General features: G+C 40.1%; 1 non-coding gene across 1 annotated transcript; it reads right to left on the bottom strand.

The window, feature by feature from the left end:
- Positions 1 to 9579: 9579 nt before the first annotated feature.
- On the bottom strand, positions 9580 to 9686 carry LOC112084854. The gene has a single exon (XR_002898512.1). It is a non-coding gene; the product is annotated as a small nucleolar RNA R71 (small nucleolar RNA).
- Between the last annotated feature and the right edge of the window lie 1677 nt (positions 9687 to 11363).

Consider the following 11363-nt stretch of genomic DNA (forward strand, 5'->3'; position numbering starts at 1 on the left):
GTTGGATAAGAGGGTCATCGAAAGGGACCCCATGACCGATGACATCTAGGTTTTTTAGGTTAAAGGATTTCGATTTTAAATGATTCTCCCATTCATCCAAATCTCTATGCGGTAACGCTGGAGTAGCTAACCAGTGTTCGATCTTAGGTTAAATTCGAACCACGAGAGTGTTGTATCTGGATTGCCTGAACATGATCTTATGGACGTTACCATCGTAGGAGACGAAAGCTATCTACGGAGGATACGTAAGCCGAAATGGATTTCGATCTGAAATGCATGATCTTATTCTGGCATGAGAGCGAGAGTTAATTGCCAAGGATAAGTGATTAGATGATTAGGGTGACGAGAGTTGGCTAATCTTACAAGTGTCTATCCTAGTTTCAGAATCATAGAAAATCCTTACCTAGATCCTTTGTGTCATAGATCATGAACCCTAGAGATGAACCCTAATACCCAGCACGTTTTTCATCTTTGTTTTGATCTATTTTTATTTCTTGTTTAGCTTAGTAGAAATCGTGCACTAAAACCCCACAAAAAAAAACCCCATTGGTCTTTGACTTCGATTACTAATCTAGTTTGAATTTTCTGCAGAAAAAACAACTCTCCCTGTGGATCGACACCTTAAGTACTACAACACACGGCTGTGCACTTGCAGACACTAGGGCTTATAAATTTAATATTATTTTGCGACATCAACCCTAGCTCGCATCAGTCTCTCATTCTCATTCTTAATTCCTGGATCGGTACCTCTAAATTTCTCTCTTGGTTCTACCATCATGTGATTCACAGTTTCTAGAAATCGGAAAAAGCATTGTTTGACAACTTAGAAAAAAGGTTGTAGTCATTTGGAAAGAGCATTTTCCATCTTTCATAATATAAACATGCATTCTAAGATAAGTTAATGTAATACGAGTTATGGAAACTTCCTTGGCTACAAGAAGAACAGTTCGAGATGCAATTCCTTGTGCGAGCTTCTCTATCTAAACATCCCCGAAGATAAAAGATTTTTCCCAAAGAACAGACTTGATAGCAATTTCAAACTTATTCATCAAACCCTAACCTAACAAAGATGAAAGATTAGGTATAAGCAAGACTCAAGAGGAAAAGCCGATGCTCCATTCAACTTCTCTTATGATAATAATTTCAAACCAAGAATAGATTTATACTTTATTGAGATAGAAAATCAAACATAGAATGGGAAATAGCTCTAAAGAGCTTTACTCAAGTGCAAGTAAAAGAAAAAGAAAAGAAATTAAATTTCACCAAGAACACAAAATGATTTAGATTAATCTCATAGAATGGGAAGAGAGTTGTTGACCCAACTCTCAAAGGTTGAGTTTTTCTCATGACATAACAAATTTTTTTATATGGAAACACATTGAAAACCCTAGATACATGGGCTTCTTTGATAATTCATTTCTTGTTGGTGGAATAATGGACTTGGGCTTGAGTTCTCTTAATATCTTCTTCACCTTATTTTTTTTTAACCACTAAAGGTAGGTTCGCAGTTTTACATAATCGGTGGAGGAACCTACGAGGAGCCGTCTTCCTCTGTTCGGATTCTTGATTGTCGTATGTGAGAGACTGCCCTCATTATGGTTTCTTCATGGTTTCTTTGGAGAAAACCTGCTAAGTACCTTCTACAGAGGACTTCAGCAGAAGTATCAAATATCTTTTGACACTGCCAGAAATAGAGATTTCGGTTCAAAGACTGTAACACAAGGGAGAGCTTTCTTCGAGAATCTCGCTGTAGCCAATAGCAACAACAACCCTGAGTATGACAGATCAAAGAAGACTGTCATTAGTCATGAGTCAATGGAGATTTCTGAGCTAAAAGGCATGGTAATTCAACTTATTAAATCTCAAAAATAGAAGTATACATGCTTGTGAAACTGCTGTAGGTAATGAAGAAGATAGAGGATATAAGGATGATGGCGCATATGCTCAAGAAGTTTAGATCAACTTCGTGGAAGCACATGGGTCATACCAAAGTCGGTTTAGCCCAAGCTTTAACAACAACTTTAGCAATGCCAACTTCAATAGTCTCTCATACCAAAATCAAGGAGCAAAGAATCCCTAGAACCAACCTTATCCACATCAGCAAATAAATTTTCTAAACAAGTTCCTAAATGGAAACTATGGAGGAGGAAATTTTCAACAAAGGCCACCCTTCAACTCTCAACATGCGAAGACGAGCTCACTAGAAGCAACCATCTCTTAACAAAGCAATCAGATGAGGAAGGTTGAACAAAATTTCCAGCAGCTGTCACAGCGCATTGACAAATCAACAAGAGAGATGAACATAAGGTTTGTTGGGGTCGGTTTCCACCCTAGCTGAAATAACCATTTCAAAATGACTAAGTGTCGGAAGATCTCGACGAATCCGAGCTCTGTGAAGAAGCAAGCCGAGCCCATCCATGAGGCAGGATGGGTCGAGCCCTGCTATCACTACAAGAAAACAATTGTTTTCCAACGGTCCATTACGACGGTTATTAAATCGTCACAAATTTACAACGATTTTACGACGATCTTACGTCTAATTTAAAAACCGTCGTATATAAAAATCGTCGTAAACTCGACGTACAATTTACGACGAATTACGACGATTATACATCGATAACGAGAGATTTGCTAGTAAATGTAAAATCGTCGTAAATTCGTCGCAAAATTACGACGAATATACGACGACTACATTTCGATGTACATATTACGACGATTGTACGTCGAAAAAGGAGTTAGGTGAAAAACATTTAAAACATGTTTACCTAACAATTGTAGATGAAAAATTTTATCGCAAAATTGTCGTAAACTCGTCGTAATATTATTGTTGAATGTAAAACCGTCGTAAAAAATCGTCGTAAAAGCGTTGTAAAGCCCGAAATTTTCCTATAAATAGATCTTCATTCCTTCATTCAATCACAACACATCATCATTCAAACATAAGAGCATCTTCATCTTGGAGACTCATTGTAGGTCTCTTAAATTTTAGTATAGTGTTGTAAATCCTTATATATTGGGTTGTCCATTGCTGAAAACCCGAATTAAGAGTTATATTACTTTGAATCAAAGAAGCAATAATATTATAAGGTTAATTTACTTCATTCACGTGGCTAGACGTGACACAAGAGACCACCTCCTTTATTGTCTAATCAATAAAAAGAGATAGTATTTTGAGTTTATTTTCAAGATGTCTATATACGAGCTAAGAAGTTGGATGTATATGCGTAAAGATTCAGATGGGGCGTTGACAGAAGAGTTCAAGAACGGGTTAGAAATATTTATGTATCAAGCTACAAATATGGAGAGAACGAAAGATAGTGGGAAATGTTTTGTCCTTGTTTGAAATGCAAGAATACGAGGTATACACTAACCAAAACCGTGTGGACGCATTTATTAAATAGAGGGTTTATGCCGCAATATTTTGTTTGGTATCTACATGGAGAAGGATATGGCAGTAATACTCATGGGAATGCTGGTAGTAGTAGTAATTATCAAAGTCATGTTGATATTGATGAATCGAATTATGGTCATCAGCCTAATCAGTATCAATATGACCAAAGTGTAGATCATGATAGGATGCACGAAATGGTGACTGATGCATTTCATGAAACGCATACGGGTAATGCTGTTGAGGAACCTAATGTAGATGCCAAACGATTTTATGATTTGTTAGACAATGCTAATCAGCCAATCTACGAAGGATGTAGAGAAGGCTTGTCTAAATTATCGTTGGCAGCTAGGATGATGTCAATTAAAACAGATCATAACCTGGCTGAGGTTTGCATGGATGATTGGGCTGATCTTCTGAAGGAGTATCTACCGGAGGATAACTTGGCAGCGGGAACATACTACGAAATTCAGAAGTTGATTTTTAGTCTTGGTCTACCTTCTGAGATGATAGATGTATGTGTTGACAATTGTATGATTTTTTGGAAAGACGATGATCAGCTGGAGGAATGTCGATTTTGCCATAAACCAAGATACAGGCCTCAAACTGGTGGGCGTAAAAGGATACCGTACCAACGTATGTGGTATCTCCCTATAACTGATAGGTTAAAACGGCTTTATCAATCTGAAAGGACAGCTGCATCAATGAGATGGCATGCGGAACATACACAAGTAGATGGAGAAGTTGTTCATCCATCAGATGCAAAGGCATGGAAACACTTCAATATGGTATACCCAGATTTTGCTAAGTTCAAACGGAATGTCTATCTTGGTCTGTGCACTGATGGTTTTAGTCCATTTGGTATGTCTGGTAGACAATATTCATTATGGCCAGTAATCCTATCTCCTTATAACCTTCCTCCAGATTTGTGCATGCAAAAGGAATTTCTTTTCCTAAGTATTTTGGTTCTAGGTCCAAATCATCCGAAGCGAGCTCTCGATGTATTTCTTCAGCCACTCATACATGAGTTGAATCAGTTATGGTATACTGGCGTTCGTACATATGACTGTTCTACGAGGAAAAATTTTACTATGCGGGCTGTGCTTATGTGGACAATAAGCGATTTCCCCGCTTACGGTATGCTATCAGGATGGACTACACATAGGAGGCTATCTTGTCCTTATTGTCTTCATCGAACTGATGCGTTTCAGCTAAAACATGGTAGAAAAACTTGTTGGTTTGATTGTCACCGGAGGTTTTTACCGGATAACCATCCATATCGGAGGAACAAGAGGTTATTTTTGAAGAACAAAAGTGTATGTGTCCCTCCACCCGTTAATTTAACAGGAGCTGATATACAGGCGCAAATAGATCATTGGAGGGCAGAAGAAACAGTAACTCGTGGGGGAAACTGGCACACTCCTGCAAATATGCCTGAAGGTTATGGAGTTCATCATAATTGGCACAAGAAAAGTATCTTCTGGCAACTACCTTATTGGAAAGATCATCTGCTCAGACACAATCTTGATGTCATGCACATTTAAAAAAACTTTTTTGATAACATCATGCATAAAGTTATGAACGTAGCGGGAAGAACAAAAGACAATGGTAAATCAAGATTGGACTTGCCTGATTTATGTAACAGAAGTGAGTTGCATCTACTGAAAAACGGGAAAGCACCAGTTCCTGTATTTCGGTTGAGTGCAGATCAAAAGTCAGCATTGTTCAGATGGGTTTCTTCTGACGTTAAATTTCCTGATGGGTATGTCTCTAATCTTTCCAAATCTGTTGAGAAGGGGGTAAAGTTTGCTGGGATGAAAAGCCATGACTGCCAAGTCTTTATGCAACGATTATTTCCATTTGCATTTGCTGAACTCCTGCCCAAAAACGTCCATGAAGCTATTGGAGGCATTGGTGCTTTTTTTGGGATCTTAGTACACGAAAATTATCAGTTGATGTAATATCACAACTGGCATTGAATATTCCAATCTTGTTGTGCAATTTGGAAAAGATCTTCCCACCATCATTTTTTGATGTTATGGAACATCTTCCTGTTCATCTCCCATACGAAGCAGAGCTCGGTGGACCCGTTCAGTACAGGTGGATGTATCCGTTCGAGCGTTTCATGAAGCATCTTAAAGGTAAAGCCAAAAACCTAGCTAAAGTGGAAGGCTCAATTGTGGTGGGAAGCTTAACGCAAGAGACTTCACACTTCACTTCATACTATTTTGCACCGAAAGTACAAACACGCAAAAGAGCTACTCGTCGATATGATGATGGAGGAGTTGGCCATACTTATGCCGTTGAAGGTGTACCTGACATATTCTCGCCGATCGGACGTCTTAGTGGAAAACTAAAAGATGTTTGGTGGTCCAATGAAAAAGATTATCACAATGCACATACGTATATCCTGTTAAATTGTGAAGAGTTGTCATCGTATGAAAGGTACCTTTTTAATTAATAATATCTTTATATGAGTTGTCAGTATTAATAACTATTTATTGTTTTTCTCAGCACATTTGTTGATGAGGTTAAAGAATGCATATCTGAGGTTTCTGAAACTGAAATCAATGATCGTAAAGATCAACACTATGCCCAGTGGTTAAAAGGGCAAGTACGTATAAAATTTTAATTAAAAGAGTACTACTTTAATTTGCTATATATCGAAATCAAGAAATCAAAGCGGAATTTTTTTCTTATTAGGTGGACCCGAATGATCCGGATGAATTTCCAACATGGTTCCATGAGTTACTACTAGGTCCGATGGCAAAAATAACTACAGCCTCAACGTATTTCACTCGGGGCTATGTTTTTCACACATACCGTCACGGTGCAAAGCGGGCGACAACAAACTATGGAGTTTGTGTGAGGGGTGAAATCGATTTTTATGGAGTTGTGCAAGAAATAATTGAAGTAGAGTCTGATATATTCATAAATTGCATCATTTAATGTACATATTCTAGTCCAAATCATGTCTCATTTGCATGCATTTTAGGTGTTTAAGCATTGTTTTAGGACTTAGGAGATTGCATTAGGTCCAAGAGAGTTTTGCATGTTTTGGAGTGTTAAACAGGTGCTTTTGGAGTTTATTTGGAGTGGAGGATGTGATTCAGATGAAGAAATGGAGTTGAAATGATCAAAAATGGTGAAAAGGAGCAATTTTGGGTTTTTCGGCAAAATGATATACTGATGGCCGAAGATTCTCGGCCAAAATCCTTCCCGCGGGTAGCTTTCTCGGCCAAAAACACGTACCGCGGTCAAGTCTCTCGGCCAAAATCTCCGGGTGCAGACACGTTTCCGAAATCGCCCGTCCGGGGAACCTTCCGGTCAGATTTAGCTGTCGGAGTCTTCATAAAGGTCTCGCACTCATTCCGGAGCAATCCGATACCCCTGAATGATCGCCTGTCCGGGGAGCCTTCCGGTCCGATTCAGACGGCGGGTGCTTCATAGAAGTTGGAGAGAATTGCATCACGGTCTCTTAGCAAGTAGAATCGTGGAATTCGGACGCGTGAGCAGAGAGATAAGCTTGTCGGAAGGAACCCCAGTCTCGCAGGTATTCCGGACCGAGCAGATCAGTTCTAAAGGATGCGAAGGACGGTGCACTTCCAGGCCGATTTAGTTTCCGGGTCCTTCATGAGAACCATAGACATTTGAGCCTTCTTTCCAGAACGTCCAAGAGCATTCAATTCGGATCTATGAGCAGAAAGATACAGTCTCCGGAATGGACACATGTCTAGACGCCTCTCTCTGGTCGTGTACATGCACTGCAAAGATGTGCCCTCCAGGAAGCCTTACACTTCCCAAGCACCGAAGCTTTCTTCACAAAAGTTGGAGATAAATGAGTCCTCTGTCTTCTGCAACCGAAATCATTCAATTCGGACAAGTCTCATAGGAGTTACACTCTCCGGAATGCGAAGTGGTCTAAGCTGCTCTGGATGCTGCGAGTTGGAGAGGAAGGAGACCAAGCCGCAGCAACACTCGCAAATCACTCCGACTTGAGCCTGCGACCTAGGTGCAATAGAGACCAACCCGCACAGTTTGTACATTCCCCAGAAACCGCCTTAGCCCTGCGAGTTGGAGAGGAAGGAGACCAAGCCGCAGCAACACTCGCAAAACACTCCTACTTAGGCGTACGGCTAAGACAAGGCGATTCAGGCTTCACAAGACAAGTCTTCATCTACTGCGACTTAGGTGTGCGACCTGGGACATACTGGACTGACCCGCAGGATTTCCACTTGACCCAACTGAGCCGGGTCAGTACCCAGTTTGTCCTGGGCTGACCCGGTCCATTAGCACTAGGTATATATAGTTTTTTGGGAGAAAAACCCAAGTAGATCATCTTCTCTCTTAGTTTCTCTCTAGTTTTCTTTCCTTTTTAGTGTAAAAACGTTTTGGATTAAGAGAGATCTCAAGGATTTAATCAATCTAAGTCTGTTTGTCATCATCTCATCATTTCATTTCTGCTTCTAATCATGATTAACATCATCTCTTGCAAAAGATTAGATGTGTTCTTCATGATTAGTGAGTAGTCATCTTTTAAACTTCTAGGTGTGTAGATTAGGGTGCTTAGATGTTTGATTGGTGATGTTTAGGGTTTAGATTCTCATTTCATTTCCTTAGTTAGCTGCTCCTAATGCCAGATTTCCTTGGGAAAGTGAAATCTGGGTTCATAGGCATTTCATGCACCAAAAGTGTTTGATGAAATGCCTGAAAGAGCTAACTTAAGGGTTTATGCCTTTTTCATCATGGGAATGATTTGTTAAATGCATGAATGACATATTAGAACTGTTTCTTAATGCTCATTGATTCATATTTCACAAATGATGATTTGGTTTGAAAGTGGATTAGTGTAGAGATTAATGCCTTCATGAGAGGATTAGTCTAGATTAGAGTTCTAAGTTGAAATGTTTGAGATCATGTGATTGCTTGTTATGTCTTTCTGTATAAGATTCAGTCTTCTTGGTTGAGAGATTGTTTGGTCACTTATTAGGCTTGATGCATTATGCTTGCTGATTGCTTGATTATATCTAATGGTTGTTAGACTTGATTAAGTGATTTGCAAAGGGATTATTGTCATGGGAATGAATTAATCTGATTAAGAAGCCTAGACTAAAGAGTAGCAAGTGTTGCATTATGTTCTTAGCATCATGATTCAATATCTAAAGCACCCTAATCAATGATCACATCTAGAGGTTTAGCTTTTATCATTTGCTTAATCACCATCATCTTGTTTTGTTTGCTTGCTTAGTTCATTAATCATAGCTTGTTTGTTTCTTGTTTTATGCTTTCTTGTTGCTGGTTTCACAAAACTCATCTTTGATTACTTGACTTAAGAACCTATCACATAAACTAGTGCCTAACTACCACACATATGGATTGACACCCCTTATACTACTTTGACAAGGGGATTGATAACCCATCTAAGGCTTTAAAAACTTCAGTTATCAATTGGCGCCGTTGCCATATTGTGTGGGGATTGTTAGCATTAGTTTCTGATATAGTTTTTGAGATCAAGTTTATTTTGTTTTACTGATCGCCTTTCAAGCTCTGTCTTTGTTTTCAGGTTTATGATCACAAGAAGCCAAGCCAGAAGACAAAGAGAAAGAGCTGTTCACTTGGAGAGGTTAGGAATGAATCAGCAAGTTGGGAATGAGCATCAGGCTCAAGAAGCTGATCAAGGTCAAAGAGCTGGTAATGGGATTGGAATTCAGGCTCAACAGGCTCAGGTCCATCCGGGACACGCTCAGGGTAACCAGAACCAAGACCGACCTCAGGTTAATCCACCACAGCCCCACCCAAACCCACCCATACGTCATCAGCCCCAACCAGTCTTTGTTGGTGAGAATGACCGAGCTTATGCACACCAGTATGGAGCAGGAATCAGGCCACCTCCTGTCCAAAACAACAACTTTGAGGTGAAGGCCTCTTTGATCAATATGGTTCAGAATCAGAAGTTCCATGGCTTACCTATGGAGGATCCCTTGGAGCATCTGGATCAGTTTGACAGAGTTTGTGATCTCACTAAGATCAATGGGGTATCTGAAGACAGTTTCAAACTGAGATTGTTCCCATTCAGCCTTGGAGATAAGGCACATCAGTGGGAAAAGAACCTCCCAAGAGGATCCATCCACACATGGGAGCAATGCAAGATTGCCTTTCTATCCAAGTTCTTCTCAAGCTCAAGGACTGCAAAGCTAAGGAACCAGATTTCCAGCTTCACTCAACATTCTAATGAGACCTTTGGAGAAGCTTTGGACAGGTTTAGAAGCTACACAAATAAGTGTCCACATCATGGCTTTTCAGAAGCCTCTCTCCTTAGCACTTTGTATAGAGGAGCTGTTCCTAAGATCAGGATTCAGTTAGACACAGCATCAAATGGAAATTTCTTGGCAAAAGAAATCAATGCAGCTATGGAACTTGTTGAGAACTTAGCCATGAGCCAAGACACTTATGGGGAAGATTATGATACAAGCTATAGAGGAGAAGATTCTGGTAGACACCAAGAGCTGGAAGAGAAGTTTAAAGTGTTGAATATAAAGCTTGACAAAGCCCTAGCTGCCATTCAAAAGCCTATACACTATGTGAGTGAGGAGAAGAGATGCTTCACAAATATCAATGAAGAGGGTCTCACTCAAGAGGAGTTGCACTTCATTGGAAATCAAAACAAGTTCAATGGTTACAACAACTTCAACAACCACCAGAACTTGTCCTATAGGAGCAACAATGTGGCCAACCCCCAAGACCAAATATACCCTCCTCAAAGCTTTGTTCAACAGAATCAGTACCAAGGTAACTCCCAAGGTCAACAGGGTTTTCAGCAACCAGCGGTTCAGAATCAAGGGAATAGCTTCACAAATCAAGTCAGCCTACAGCCAAAGGCTCCACCTCCTGGTTTTGGCCCACCAACTGTTCAACAAAGTCCTGATTTCAATGTTCTTCTCCAACAGCTCTTACTAGGACAACAAAAGATGGTATCTGACCTGGAGACACTAGGTACTGAACTAAAGTCTATTAAAAAGAACAAGGGCATCTGCACTTCTGAACCACAAGTCTCTCTTCCTGGTAAAGCTCTTCAAAACTCAAAAGATTATTGCAATGCCATCTACTCCAGTGAGGACCATTCAGCTGCTGTGCAAGAGATTGAAGACCTCCTTTATGGTCAAGTTTTTACTGAGAATGCACACACTCAAGTAGATGAGGACACCATTATAGATGATTTCATTGGCTTCTTACATGAACTCAATGAGGACATTGAGAGCAAAAGTGTGGGGGCAGCCGGTTCAGTTCTTTCTGTTCAGCAAGGGAATGATTCAGTGTCTATTGAAACAAAGGAGCATCCAACTGGTCAAGCAAAGCTAACAGATTGTGCCTCCACCTCTGAATCAACTCAGATGAAGCCCACCTCCCTCCCAAAGCTAGGCAACCCAGGGAAGTTCACCATCTCTTGCACTCTTGGAAACTTTAGAATTAAGAATGCTTTGTGTGATTCAGGCTCAAGTGTGAGTATAATGTCTAAAGACATGGTGGAGAGACTAGGGATCAAGAGTCTTAAGCATCACCCCATGTCAATCACCTTTGGAGATTCATCCTCAAAGAAACCATATGGAATCCTTGAAGACTACCCATTGAAAATTGGTGAATGCACAGTTCCAACAGATTTTGTAGTTGTGAAGATGAAGAAGACAAAAGAGCTACCTCTTTTGCTTGGAACTCCATTTCTGAACACCACAGGAGCAAGGATGGACTTTGATACTCAAAGAGTGGTACTTGCTAAGGTAGATGATGAAGTTTCTTATCCTCTTAAGCCTCCTCTTGCTGGGTTTTGTGGAGTTATATCTGATGATTCTGATGAGTTGAAACATTATGGGATGATGTATGTGGGGAGTATTGGAACTATAGAAGAAGCTATACCCCTTGCATCTGTTGAGAAAAAGAAAGAATCCCTAATAAGACCTGATCTTGAGTTTGAAGGGGA

Source organism: Eutrema salsugineum, unplaced genomic scaffold (genome assembly GCF_000478725.1).
Source record: "Eutrema salsugineum unplaced genomic scaffold, Eutsalg1_0 scaffold_4, whole genome shotgun sequence".
Classification (NCBI taxonomy): domain Eukaryota; kingdom Viridiplantae; phylum Streptophyta; class Magnoliopsida; order Brassicales; family Brassicaceae; genus Eutrema; species Eutrema salsugineum.